The sequence below is a fragment of the Rhinolophus sinicus genome, linkage group LG05 (genome assembly GCF_036562045.2).
Source record: "Rhinolophus sinicus isolate RSC01 linkage group LG05, ASM3656204v1, whole genome shotgun sequence".
Taxonomy (NCBI): Eukaryota; Metazoa; Chordata; class Mammalia; order Chiroptera; family Rhinolophidae; genus Rhinolophus; species Rhinolophus sinicus.
This window is the reverse complement of record NC_133755.1, coordinates 88450267-88462343: the sequence shown is the minus strand read 5'-3', so window position 1 is coordinate 88462343 and position 12077 is coordinate 88450267. Positions and strand designations below refer to the sequence as shown.

At 53.6% G+C, this 12077-nt stretch overlaps 1 protein-coding gene and 2 long non-coding RNA genes across 3 annotated transcripts in view; all 3 read right to left on the bottom strand.

Moving 5' to 3' along the window:
* LOC109439938 (TBC1 domain family member 22B) overlaps window positions 1–12077 on the bottom strand; it is a 323763-nt gene that overhangs the window by 97547 nt on the left and 214139 nt on the right. The gene's annotated exons all lie outside the window — the stretch shown is intronic.
* Window positions 1–12077, bottom strand: part of LOC109441477 (class I histocompatibility antigen, Gogo-B*0102 alpha chain) — a 266582-nt gene that overhangs the window by 105048 nt on the left and 149457 nt on the right. The gene's annotated exons all lie outside the window — the stretch shown is intronic.
* On the bottom strand, window positions 7531–11164 carry LOC109440227 (patr class I histocompatibility antigen, A-126 alpha chain). The gene is made up of 8 exons (XR_012496587.1): window positions 10899–11164; window positions 10355–10639; window positions 9858–10133; window positions 8992–9267; window positions 8761–8874; window positions 8291–8323; window positions 8102–8149; window positions 7531–7946 (listed from the first exon to the last, which is right to left on the bottom strand). It is a non-coding gene; the product is annotated as a patr class I histocompatibility antigen, A-126 alpha chain (long non-coding RNA).

The window sequence follows — 12077 nt, the reverse complement described above, 5'->3', positions numbered from 1 at the left end:
GGTCCCCAACCCTCCTTTTGCTCCTCTCTGGGGATCTATGACTGACTGAGCCCAGGGCTGGTGAGCACGGAGACTGAGAAGACTGATAATGCAGACGGAGGACAAAGGACGGCCAGCCTGGTGGGTGCTTGGGCAAAGAGACTGAGCCATCCCACCTTCTCCCGGAGCCCCTGATCAATCCCCTTCCCCACACCTTTCCACACCTTTCTGTCCTCCTCCCCTGGCTCTCCTTCTCTTCCCCTACTTGCCTTGTCCTGTTGTAAAGGATAAACTCATAGTTCTCCTGTGTTAGGAAAACCCAGGGCTTCCCTGTCGTTCTTTCCTGTGTGTCTCATTTACTTCTACAGACACTTCACTTCTGACACTTCTGGTCACCAAAGGTGTGGAGGTTTCCCCTACAATAAGCAATTCTCTGTTTCACCAGCTGGATGGTCTACAATTTAACTCAATTCTAACACTGTCTGCCTGGTGTCAGATCCCAGTGGTTAAGGGCTCGTCCCACAGATGCCCCCCCTTCAGATGCCAGTTCAAAGCCCACGTTATCACTTCTGACAAACCAGCTATAGATCAGAGGTTCTAATAACCCTTTCCTTGGTTTTAATGAATGTTCTAGAGCAGCTCACAGAACTCAGGGAAACGTCTGCATATATTTACTTCTTTATTAAAGGTTATGATAAAGGACACAGGTGAACAGCCAGATGAAGAAATACACAGGGCGAGGTCTGGGAGGGTCCTGAGCACAGGAGGTTCTGTCCATGGAGTTCACCCTCCCGGAGAGGACGGGATCAAAGACAAATGTTAGAACAAGAGGTGATCCTAGTGTTCCTGTCACTTACAGTTCCTATTACAAGGGTTTCAGGAGATCTATGCCAGGAACCAGCGACCTCTAGAGGCCAACATCTATTTTCTATTATCTCAGATCCATCCACAAAAATAAATTGCCCTCCCTTGGAGAAGAGCTCACTCTGTGATGTAGGAAGAGCAAGAAGGGCCTGAGGCAGCCAGATGACCTTGGTGGTTCACTTAGATACCCCAGGATCGACTCTCCAAGGGAGAACGGGCCCAGGACTGCCCTGTGGGTAACAAGGAGCCTGGGGACACAGCTGCACAGCCACGTTTGGACTTGAGCACATGCAGCCCAGGGAGGCGGATCTAAGCAGAGCCCCGCCCTCAGGGGGGTGCCTGTCTCCTAGGTCGTCTCCCAGGCTTTCATTTTCCTCCTGCCTCCTTCAGCTTGTTCTGCTTGTTCTGCCAGGAGAGTGATGATAGAGACGCATTTTTGTTAGAATTAGATCTTAGGGTTCTGGAAAAGCCCATCAAAGTTAGTAGAGGTTTGTGTTTACAGCAGTGGGTGGGGATTCAGAGTTCTCCCCAGACAGTGACATGGGCAGAGAAGCCGGTTCAGTGGCTCCTAACCTTCCTCCTGCTGCTGTGGGGATCCCCGATCCTGAGAGAGACCCCTCCCCTCCGTTCACCTCACTCCGTTCCCTCCATTCACCCCAGCCCTGTCCTGGCTTCTCCATCTCTCCTCCTCTCACCTTTCCCCTCCACACAAACCAACAGCCCCTGGGGAACAGCTCCCCAGCACAGGTGCAGGCGGGAGGGAGCTGGGAGCAACTGAACCCAGCTCAGGACAGAGCCAGGAGGGGGCGGGAATGTGACAGCCCCTACAGCCTTCCCTGGAGGACCTTTTCAGCCCAGGCTGTCACTCCCTGATGTGTTTAGACGCTCCCTTGATCCACCAGAGTCAGGAAGCCCAGCTTCACCCCCACCACCTTGGGGGACACACGTGGGTGGGTTCTGTGCTTCAACAGCGACAGAGCGAGTCAAAGTGTGATGCCGCGGGCTACGTGGCTGGAGAAGATGGGACCCAACTATTGGGAGCAGAAGGATTTCATGAAAACCATAGCAGAACATTCCCATGGTGCTGGAGGTACAGCAGAGCTTGGCCCATCGAGGCAAGGCCTGTGAGTGACGTCAGGCTCCTTACAGGGACGTCAGGCTCCTCTCACCTGTGAGGAGGGGAGGGTCTTCACCACGTTGTGTGGGGCCAGTGACCCTTCACAGCCTGGACCAACGTGTGGCGTTTTGCTTTGGGCTTCATTTTCAATCTGGGTTTTGATAAAGATGAACTGGAACTTGAAGCAACGTAATCAGTGGGGAGGGTCTGTGGGAGGAGCGAGGGCTCATGGAAGGTCTTGTGCTCTAAGTGTTCCCAAGACCCCTAAGGAAGAACTCTATTCTATAATAATGCTCCAGGTTCTAACTTCCCATCATTAACTGTCTTTCCCTCCCATCAGTACCCTCCACCTTGGCACGCGGGCAGAGTGTGCACGTGGCTGCCATCTGCACGCGCTGGGTTGCATCCCTGTCCTTTTCCCGAATGAATCCTTTGTTGGTGACAAAACACCTCGTGGTTATTATTTCTCAGCTGACAGTTTTGACAGACTCTTGGTCCAGAGTCCCAGCCTTGCAGAGGTTGCTCTGCTGCGTGATGGCCCCAACGGGAGCTTCCTCAGGGGACACTCAGTCTCCTAGGAGTGTGAGAGTTTCCTCTCTGTGAACAGGGACCCACAGTCTGGAAAGTGACAGGCAGCTTGGCTACAGACGTCAAGCACAATTGGGGAAAGATTTGTCTTGCAAAGACCTTGAGCCACTTCTTGACTGAAGGGCATGTGCACCTGCTACTCAACACCCCGAGGTCTGGAATGAGACACTGCTGCCCCTGGTACTAGGGCAGCCACCCCTCCATGATCGCCCTCAGGGAGGGAGAGAATCCTCTGGGGTCTCACTCAGGAGAGGGCGGGGAAAGGACTGACCCTGAATCCTCCTCTGGCACTCGTGGTCCTGGCAGGTGACCATGGTGTGTGTGGGATTTCAGACACATTCCTGGCATGTAAACTCACCCAGAGTGACCCTAATTCTGTTCATGTCCTTTTAAAGGATGCTGTGACTTTGGGAGCGTCAGAGGGAGGCCATGGGACAGGAGGAAAAGTGAGTGACAACAAAGGAGCAGCACTTCCTGTAATGGACTTTGGTCCTGAGATGTTCTGTGGGAGTAAGTGTACAAGGGAAACTTTCCTGTCCTTCCCCTCTGTCCCCAGCACCCCCTCTTGGGCCTGTGACTCCCACCCCTGAGCTGTCACTCCCCCTGACATTGCTCCCCCTCCATTAGGATCAAATGCTCTCCTTCCCTCCCCTTCAGAACTGGAGCTCCCAGCACTGTGCTCCCTCTCAGCCTAGAAAGTAGTTTGTCCCCTGACTGCTGGTTAGGGAGGAGGAGGTGATTCAGGAGACACAGGCCCCCACTTAGAACAACCGAGACATTCTGATAAAATAAAGGTCATGTCCTTGAAACCCTCCACATGCAAGCATAGTGAGGAGGTTCAGCCAAGGTCTAGGGCAGGACCACTGCCTGGGGAGCTGAGGTCAGGGGGCCCAGAGCACCGGAGTCACTTTCGCTCTGAGGGCATTTGCCAAACCTGAGGAGATCAGCAAGAGCTCTGCCTGAGCTTTTGGCTCCTTGAGGGACTGAGCAGGAAAGGAGGTGAAAGCTGGCTCCCAATGAGGGTAGGACCCTGATACACTAACACCCACATTAAGGAGTGACTCTGAAATGCTGCTTCCTGGAAACATGAGTGAATCAGAAATAACTAGTCCGCTCAGGAACTTACAGTCACTTACGGTTTCTCCATCTCTGGGTGATAACGGGTGACTGGGTCCTCAGACTGCGGTTGGGGCATCATGGCAAACATCTCCTTAGGCAGCAAGAAACAACTAGGACAAACATCCTGAATAAGATAGCACCATTTTAGGCTGCAAATAATTCCTACACACAACATTTTTGTTATTTTATTTTATTTTTTTAAAACAAGCTCTGGCCAGTTCTGTTAAAGAAAAGAATTGCATGAGTTACTTTCCCCCACTCTGTCCTGGCTTCTACTAATGACGTCAGAACCCCCTGGATCAGTGGCAGCCAGTGCGCATGCTCTGTAGAGTTCTCCACACGCTGTGCCCAGTTCAATATTGTTGCCTCTGTGGTGACGGCCACCTGTCCTGGCCAACATGGCGTCGTGACCTTTTTCATATTTCCTCATGGCTGGGCAGTTGTTGGTGAGGATGACCTGTTTCGCTTTTCCTTGTCTAATCATTTTCAGAGTCTGCTTGTATCCCAACGTGTACTTTCCACTTTTCATATCAATTAGGAGCCTAGAGTTGATCAACTCCAGCGACTGTTTTGTCTTCTTTGCAGCCACCATCTTCCTGCCTTAGGTGTGGGTCGGTCACCAACCAAGAGCAGCCGCCAAGACGGCAGGGGAGTTGGAGAGGTCTACACGTAATATTTCTAAAAAATGACCCAGCATACTAGCAAAAGCATCCAAGACACCATGAGCCCGAACACGCAGTAACAAGTTTCAAGTGAGGCGGACTGCAAAAATTTTAGAATTTGTAAATATTAGACTCATGTAGTAAAACAAATGTGCTTTCCATGTTCAAATACAGACACATAATAATTTGAGTGGGGAACTGGCAATTCTAAAAGGTGACATAGCAGATTTTAAAAGGGATCTGTATTCATTTGCTAGGACTGCTGTAACAAAGGACCACAAGCTAGATGGCTTGAAACAGCAGGAATTTATTGGCTCACAGTTCTGGAGGCTAGAGGACTGAAATGAAGATATTGGAAGGCCTCACCCCCTCAGAGATTCTGGTTACAATCCTTCCTGCCTCCTCCTAGCTTCTGGTGGCTGCTGGCAGTGGTCGGCATTCCTTGGTTTGCAGCTGAACTCTGCCAGTCCAATCTCTGCCTCCGTCTTCATGTGCTATTTTCCCTGTTTTGTTACATAAACTTCCATCTGTGCATGTCTGTCTCTGTGTCCAAATTTCCTGTTTTTGTAAGGACACCACTCATATTGGGGTCACCACCCTAATGACCTATCTTAACTGGTTAAATCTACAAAGGTCCAATATCCAAATAAAGTCACACTCTGAGATACAGGAGTTAAGTTTGCAAGATACCTTTTGGGGGGAACACAACTCAGCATATAACAGAACCCAGTAGAAATTTTAAAATTGAAAAACAGATAACTAAAATTAAGACCAAATGCATAAGTTTAAGAGCAGAGAAGACATTTTTAGAGATACAAAGGGGGAGTGAAATAATGGGAAGCTGGGTCATCCTAGAACCCAGTTTGAAACAGAATCTCCTCTTCCCACCCGCAGGCTGTGGCTCTGGCTGACTTTCCTCATTATCTTCCCTCAAACCCAGCGAGTCTGTCCTTTCTCTAGTTGAATGTGTCTGTTGAACGGACTGTGACAGGAGGCACTTATCTCCAAATTCCCTTCTGACTCTTCTGACCTCAAGTATCACCGTCAGCATATGTGACCTGTCACACAAGGCATGATGGGAAGCGGCCCCGGGGATTTTACCCGGCAGAGATCCCTCTGAACTGTTGCAAGACGGAGAGCCCCAGATCCAGTACACAGAGCTTGTGGCCACCAGGTCTGAAAGAGACAGGACTCTCCACAGGTGGGCAGCTATCGTGGAGCCTCCTGGAGGGGAGCAGAGACACACTTGCCACGTGCAGCATAAGAGCTGCCCAGGCCCCTCATCTTAGATGAGGTAGGAAGGGAGGCGAGGGCTGGAAGCCCCTTCTCAGAGCCACTGTAGCAGGTGCTGTTCTGGGTCCCTGTGGCCGGGTCAGGCTCTTGCCATTCTCTTCTCTGACCCACGTCCCAGCACATCCCAATCACTGCGGGGACCGTGGCTGGCCTGAAGCTCCTGCTGTTCTAACCCTTGTAACTGGGACGTGCGAGAAGATACCGGGCATGGAGGGGTGGATATGGGGTTCCCCAGTCTGTCAGGTCTCATCCCACATGGTTCATTGGGCATAGTATCTGTCCTTGTTACTGCTGGGGCCAGGGATGGTGACCGAGGCAGGTGACAAATCATGGGAGGGAGCCAGGATGACAAATAACCTGGGAGAGAGGTCACAGGTTGGTCTTGTGGCCATTTGTCACCCAGAGGAGAGGCTAAAGGTGGGAGAGACGACTCCTGGGGACTAGAAGCTCGGCAGCCGGGACACTGAGAAACTGCGGGGAGGAGGCAGAGGCGGGAGGCTGGGGACTTGGCGAATCAGTGTGTCCAGTTCCCAGGAGCCCCGGATCCAGAGTGACCTGTGTCACAAGGGAGCACCAGCCCCTGTGGTCACCTCAGGGCTTCACAGGCTTGGTCTCAGCCCACATTTCCTCTGCTTCTCCATGAGGTTCTAGGCAGCGAGGTTGCAAATTTCCCTGAAAGACCATCTGAGGGACCAGGGCTTCTGGAATTCAGATCCTCTTGTCATCAGGGTCACCCTTACAAAAATGTGTCCTTTTCACATTTCTTATAAAATGTCAACAAACAAGGTCCTCAGGAAAAATGAATGTGTAGGCAGGCAGGTGAGTGTAGATGGTCCCTAAGAAATGTGTGACTGGGCGGGGAAATGGGGAAACTGCTCAGACACTGATGGAAGATCAGGGGCTGTTTTCCAGCCTGGGATCCTGGGTGTCCACACAGCCAGAGTTTATATTAATCAGGGGACGATCTGCTCCTGCAGAACGGACCTCCAGGAAGGTGACTGTCTGTGCCAGCATTTTCCCTTCCCCTAATTGTTTCCTGATCGTATCCGCTGTCTTAAGGTAAACCTACTAAACCATCAATACAAAGAAAAGACAATCTGCTGAATGGGCGAAGATATCAGAAATGATACATCAGATAGGAGGTTAGTATCCAAGATTTATAAGAAACTCATATGAATTAACAAAAAAAATCAAATAATCCAATTTAAAAATGGGCAGAGGACCTAAACAGACATTACACCAACGAGGACATACAGATGGCCAATAGACATAGGAAAAGATGCTCAATGTCACTAATCATTAGAGAAATTCAAATAAAAACCACAATGAGGTATTACCTGGCACCTGTCAAAATGGCCATTATCAATAAACGAAGATGTGGAGAACAGGGAACCCTGGTGCTCTCTCTGTTGGTGGGGCTGTAATTGGTGCAGCCACTATGGAAAACAGTATGGAGATTCCTCAGATTAAAAAAAGAGCTGCCCTATGATCCAGCAATTCCAATTCTGGGTATTTATCCCAAGAAAACAAAAACACTAAATTGAAAAGTTATAAGCACGCCTATGTTCATTGTAGCATTATTAATATTAGCTAAGATATGGAAACAACCTACGTGTCCATCAGTAGATGAATGGATAAAGATGTGTGTGTGTGTGTACCGTGTTTCCCCGAAAATAAGACCTAGCCGGACCACCAGCTCTAATGCGTCTTTTGGAGCAAAAATTACTATGAGGCCCAGTCTTGAGGTTCTACTGAAGGGACAAGATCAGAGAGGTGACCCCGCCGAGGAGTTACCACGTCAGAGCCCATGATGCATTGAGCACCGATTGGGCTCAGGCCGTATCCACGCTCTCGGTCCTCACAGCCTCTCCTGTCTCCATTTGCGACAGACTCAGCACAGCAAACACATGGATTCTGGAAGGTTCTCAGTGCTTCCATTTATTTTCTTTCCAACTTTAGGATTTTGCCCTTTAATTAATCCCTCAACCGTTCATAGCAAGAAATGAAAACATAAATTCATATCCAGATTCTTATTTCAACAGGAAGTAAGAAGTTGCTGCTCAGAGTAACATAAAGCAAAGGTGGGGATGGAAACAGCCTCTGCTGGAACAGGACAGTGGGTCAGGGAAGAGACTCGGTCAGTGTGGGGAGGTGGTGCGGAGGGCAGGGGTGTGCAGTCTCCCATTTCCTCATGTGATGCAAGAGGAATGCAGACACATTCAGATGCCCTTTGCAGAAAGAGAGCTCAGAGCTTCCTGAAGTCACAAAGTGGGGGCATGAACAAATCTTGCATCATTCAGTCCCCACGAGGCAGCTGTCTCAGGCTGTAGAAGAAGATAATAATGAACAAATTCAGGTTAGAAGCTGTAAGTGGTGACATTCTCAAGAGTCCACTGCTGCTCAAACTGTCCCAAAGAATCCCCAGTACCCAGTCCTGTCACCTCTGCCCACCCTCCCACTTCAGGCCTCCAGATCAAACCTCTAGAAGCCGTGAGAGACACATCAGAGCCCTGGGCACTGTCACTGCCTGGGGGAGAACAAAACATGATGTGGTCAGAGCCCACAGCAGATGTGGCTAATGGAGGAATTATGGGGGTGGGTGAGCTTCCCAAGGGCTTCCATCTGCACTATCCCACGGGTCTCAGGGATCACCCCCCTCCATACTCACCTGCAGCCTGAGCGTAGCTCCCTCCTATTCCACCTGCGGGAAGAAAACATCACATCAAAACCCAGGAATGAGGCAGGGCCATGAGGTCCTAAAGGAACCCCCTGGGCCTGGACCCCAGAGAAGTTTCCAGAACTGTGACTGCAGACCCACTACGGCAGGATCAGGAAAGCTAAGGAAACTACATGTGTGGGGACTGGACCAACTGCCCTCCTGGAGGTCTGTCCTCAGCGTGACCTTCCGCTCTGACCTGTGACCATTGAGAATCAGGTCCCCATTACCAGAATCACCAAGGTGATAAATCTGTTCCTCATTTTCACACGTGCGTTAATAAAGTGTTAGCAATAGGGCCCCAGACTGGGAAAGCACACGTGTGTGGATGGTCCTTCCCACTAACGAGGCAGGACACACGTCCACCTGGGGCTTGAAACCCCCCAGTGGGACAAGACACCTCAGTCCCGCCCCTTCCCTACCTGAGTGCTTCCTCCTCCACAGCACAGCTCCAGTGACCGCAGCTCCAAGGAGGACCAGCCCAGCAATGACGCCCACCACCATGCCAGCGGGGATGGCGGCCTGAGGAGGCGGTTCTGGAAGGGACGGAAAGGTGAGGGTCCTGACCCCCAGGCCTCAGCCCCGACCTGATGTCCTCCAGAGGCCCCCGCTTTCCCTGAGAAGAGGCTCTGTGCCCACGGCCCCCTCCGTACCCCATCTCCGGGTCAGGGGCTCAGGCAGCCCCTCGTGCTGCACATGGCACGTGTATCTCTGCTCCTCTCCAGAAGGCACCCCCACAGCTGCCCACTTCTGGAAGGTCCCGTCCCCCGCAGGCCTGGTCTCCACCAGCTCCGTGTCCTGGGTCAGGTCCTCCCCATCACGCTGCCAGGTCAGGGTGATCTCCGCAGGGTAGAAGCCCAGCGCCCAGCACCTCAGGGTGACGTCACGGTCAGAGGTGCGGTGGTGGGTCACGTGTGCCTTTGGAGGGTCTGAGGAGAAGGGTCAGAAAATTCAGGATGTTTGCATCCCTCAGGGGACACTCCAGCAGTGGTCATGTGACCATCCCGAGAATAGTCAGGACAACTGGGTTGGGGGAAGGGAGCACAAAACCCACACACCACAGTGGACCTATAGGCATCCGGGATAATCTCTAGTCTTTTGAAAGTTCCAGAATCAGGGTGAGACAGCCCAGGGTCAGAGACAGGATGGAGAGAAAAGGGATTCCTGGTCCTGAGCTGGGTGGAGGCCACATGACTCAGAAAAGCTGGGGTCAGAGCTCAGTCACACTGTGTGCGGGGCAGCGAACAAGGCCCGAGAGAGAAAGTCCCCCCGGGTTCCCAGAGCAGCTGCCAGAGTCACAGGGAACCGCTGATCAGTCATTTCTGAGATGGTCCCCCCTCCACCCCCTGAGAGACTGCACCCCTAACTGTCCCTGAGAGAAGGGGGGCCCTTTGGGTCACTCTCTGGTACCGGATCTGAAAACCCAGGCGGACTCCATCTCCCGGGGTCGCGGAGGGGGTGTCCGCGTGTTGATCCCATTTCCTCCTCTCCTCGTAGGAGCCCCCGCGGCCCCTCTCACCTGTGCGCTGCAGCGTCTCCTTCCCCTTCTTCAGGTATTTGCCGAGCGTCTCCACGCACGTGCCCTCCAAGTAGCCCCTCCAATACTCCGCCATATGAGCCTCCTCCGCCCTCCGCCGGGTGATCTGAGCCGCCGTGTCCGCCGCGGTCCAGGAGCGCAGGTCCTCGTTCAGAGTGAGGTAGTCGGCGCCGTCGTAGGCGTCCTGCCTGTACCCGCGGAGGAGGCGCCCGTCCGGCCCCACGTCGCAGCCGAACAACCTCTGGAGGGTGTGAGACCCTGACCGGCCCCGCCGTCAGCTCCGACCTTTAACCCCGCCCACCCCGCAGTGATGGCGCCTGAAGTGACAATGAAAGCGGATCAAAGGCCCCGCGGGCTCGTCCCGGGTGGAGGCGCCGGACGGGTCCCGCAGCCTCGGGGTGAAGCTGGGACCCGGAGACTCGGGGAGACCCCGGCCCGTCCGTGGGGATCGTGACCGGGACCCGGGCCGCGTCGCTCACCGGCCTCGCTCTGGTTGTAGTAGCCGCGCAGGGTGTTCAGGCACATTCGGTTATACTGCCCGTCTGTCTTGGCTCTCTGCGTGTTCCGGTCCCAGTGCCCCGGCTCCACCTGCTCCACCCACGGCCCCTCCATCCACGCCGCCCGCGGCTCCTCTCTTAGTCTCGCCGCGTCGCTGTCGAACCGCACGAACTGCGTGTCGTCCACGTAGCCGACGGAGATGAACCGGGGCTCCCCGCTGCCGGGCCGGGACCAGGAGGTTTGGAAATACCTCAGGGAGTGGGAGCCTGGGGACGGGGAGGGGCTGAGACCCAGGCGACCCTCCTCTCGGCGCGGGTCCCGGGTCCGAGGGCGATGGGTCGGGAGGGGGCAGGGGGCCCGGGAGACGGAAACGGGGGGGACGGAGCGGGGAGGGGGCGGGAGACCCGAGTGGGCGACAGGAGTGGACGGGACACGGGGCGGGATCTGGGCCGGGCGGTGGTGACACATCCTCCCCGGGATCCTGCGTCCCCCCGGGGAGATCGTTCCCTCCCGACCCACACTCACCCGCCCAGGTCCCCATCAGGCCCAGGGTCCCCGAGAGCAGCAGGAGGAAGGTTCCGGGGCCCATGACGCGCATCCTCGGGGTCTGGAGACAATCTGCGTGCGGGCGGGTCCGGGGAGACTTTATAACAGGAAAGGCAGTGACACTGATTGGCTTCTCTAGAAACCGGACACGCAATACGAGTGAGAACTGGGGCCGCGTCCTGAGTTTCTAGACAAGAGGACCCGACACAGGTTGTGAGAAGGAGAAGTGAAACCGCGGGGAGGTGGGGACTCCCCAACACTGAGCTTCCCCGCCCCAGACTCCGCCCTCAGGGGACCTGGGACTCTGCCCTGACCCCTCCTCCTGCACGGAGCGCTCTGTGTCACACTGTCACCCTGAGTCCCGACCCAGGGGCTGTCTGAGGAAACCAGGGCTCGACACCTTTTCCTCCTCTTCTCTTTCCGGAATCCCTCTCCCTGAAATGGACTCCCTGCCTCCCACCCTTTACCTCTCCCCCTGGACAATTCTGGAAGAAGACACTCCCAGAGAACTTGATTCAAGAGAGTGAGCTGGCCCTGGGAACAGAGGAAGGACAGGGCTTTTCTCTTTAACCCTGCGGAAGTTGTGGCTGAAAACACAAGCTAGAGATTTTCATAGAGACCAGTCTCCTTGTTGTTAATTAAATACAGTGGGGAACAATCTTGGAAGCACTGATCATCAGGAAGCTAATCTGCAAATAAAACAGTGCAATAATTCATTCTCTCTTTGGACACTGTATTAGTCATGTATGGCAGCGTAACAAATTACCCAAAAGTTAGCAGCTCAAAACAACAAATGTGTACTTTCTCCTAGTTTCTCAGAGTCAGGAATGCAGGAGAATTTTACCTGAGCGCTTCTGGCTCAGGCAGGGCCTCTCTCAAGGTTGCAGTCAAGTTGTCATCCAGGGCTGCGTCATCTGAAGGCTTGATTGGGGCTGGAGGACTCGCGTGACACACGGCTCACTCATAGGGCTGTTGGAAGGGGCCTCATTTCTTTCCTGGGTGGGTCCTGTATCCCTCTGTTCCTATCCGGGGGGACTTTTCCATAAGGTGGCTAATGACTTAGGTAGGTTAGTCCCTAAGAGCAAGTGATAGGAGAGAGAGAAGGAGAGAGGGGGAGAGAGAGAGAGAGAGAGAGACCAAGGCGGAAGCTGCAGTTTT